The sequence below is a fragment of the Cherax quadricarinatus genome, chromosome 88, assembly GCF_038502225.1.
Source record: "Cherax quadricarinatus isolate ZL_2023a chromosome 88, ASM3850222v1, whole genome shotgun sequence".
NCBI lineage: Eukaryota > Metazoa > Arthropoda > Malacostraca > Decapoda > Parastacidae > Cherax > Cherax quadricarinatus.
This window is the reverse complement of record NC_091379.1, coordinates 10,462,748-10,465,075: the sequence shown is the minus strand read 5'-3', so window position 1 is coordinate 10,465,075 and position 2,328 is coordinate 10,462,748.

Sequence of the window (2,328 nt, the reverse complement as noted above, 5' to 3'; positions counted from 1 at the left end):
CTGTTTCCTGACCAATCTTACCTAACCTAATTGCATTTCTGTAATTGTTTCCATTCTGCAAAGGTGTGTGTTTATCAGGTAAGGAGACTACCAAAGTCTGGACAAGACATTTATTAAGACGCTTCCCCAACTAATGGATTTTTTCAATCCAGTACAGAGATTATGTACTGGAAACTAACAGTGGAGATGTAATTTGTGATCAGCCTTTTTTAAACATTTCCTACAACTCAACACTGTAGGTTCGAACCAATGAACTCCAACAAGCGAGACAAAGTCGAATATACAAGGCCAAAGGGCCTTGGAGTTCAGTCTTGATATATGGGACTGAACACCTGTGAAAGATAAGGTAAATACTTTAGAATTACCTTCCCTACCTGTGTCTCCAGGGTAAATTTCTGTACCGGACTGAAAAACTCACTGGCGTACGAACCGCCGTCATTAAGATATCCTGGTGTTGCATCATTAAGATATCCTGGTGTTGCATCATGAAGGTAACCTGGTGTTGCATCATGAAGATATCCTGGTGTTGCATCATGAAGATATCCTGGTGTTGCATCATTAAGATATCCTGGTGTTGCATCATGAAGATATCCTGGTGTTGCATCATGAAGATATCCTGGTGTTGCATCATGAAGATATCCTGGTGTTGCATATCCTGGTGTTGCATCATGAAGATATCCTGGTGTTGCATCATGAAGATATCCTGGTGTTGCATCATGAAGATATCCTGGTGTTGCATCATGAAGATATCCTGGTGTTGCATCATGAAGATATCCTGGTGTTGCATCATGAAGATATCCTGGTGTTGCATCATGAAGATATCCTGGTGTTGGAACATGAAGATATCCTGGTGTTGCATCATGAAGATATCCTGGTGTTGCATCATGAAGATATCCTGGTGTTGCATCATGAAGATATCCTGGTGTTGCATCATGAAGATATCCTGGTGTTGCATCATGAAGATATCCTGGTGTTGCATCATGAAGGTAACCTGGTGTTGCATCATGACGATATCCTGGTGTTGCATCATGACGATATCCTGGTGTTGCACGTGTGATATTCAGGGAAATAAAACCTTTGAATCAGGAAGTCGAAATTTCTCGTCATTTTGTCTTTCTGGCAGAAAAATTGATTTAAGGAAACTCTCAAACGACTTCACAAAGAAATTATTACTAATTTCTATCATTACTCCCCCATCCCCATCATTACTCCCCCATCCCCATCATTACTCCTCCATCCCCATCATTACTCGCCCATCCCCATCATTACTCCCCCATCCCCATCATTACTCGCCCATCCCCATCATTACTCCTCCATCCCCATCATTACTCGCCCATCCCCATCATTACTCCTCCATCCCCATCATTACTCGCCCATCCCCATCATTACTCCTCCATCCCCATCATTACTCGCCCATCCCCATCATTACTCCTCCATCCCCATCATTACTCCCCCATCCCCATCATTACTCGCCCATCCCCATCATTACTCCTCCATCCCCATCATTACTCCTCCATCCCCATCATTACTCCTCCATCCCCATCATTACTCCCCCATCCCCATCATTACTCCTCCATCCCCATCATTACTCCCCCATCCCCATCATTACTCCACCATCCCCATCATTACTCCCCCATCCCCATCATTACTCGCCCATCCCCATCATTACTCCCCCATCCCCATCATTACTCCTCCATCCCCATCATTACTCCTCCATCCCCATCATTACTCCTCCATCCCCATCATTACTCCCCCATCCCCATCATTACTCGCCCATCCCCATCATTACTCCCCCATCCCCATCATTACTCGCCCATCCCCATCATTACTCCCCCATCCCCATCATTACTCCCCCATCCCCATCATTACTCCCCCATCCCCATCATTACTCGCCCATCCCCATCATTACTCGCCCATCCCCATCATTACTCGCCCATCCCCATCATTACTCTCCCATCCCCATCATTACTCTCCCATCCCCATCATTACTCCTCCAACCCAATCATTACTCCTCCATCCCCATCAATACTCCTCCATCCCCATCATTACTCTCCCATCCCCATCATTACTCCTCCATCCCCATCATTACTCCCCCATCCCCATCATTACTCTTCCATCCCCATCATTACTCCTCCATCCCCATCATTACTCCCCCATCCCCATCATTACTCGCCCATCCCCATCATTACTCGCCCATCCCCATCATTACTCCTCCATCCCCATCATTACTCCCCCATCCCCATCATTACTCCTCCATCCCCATCATTACTCCTCCATCCCCATCATTACTCCCCCATCCCCATCATTACTCGCCCATCCCCATCATTA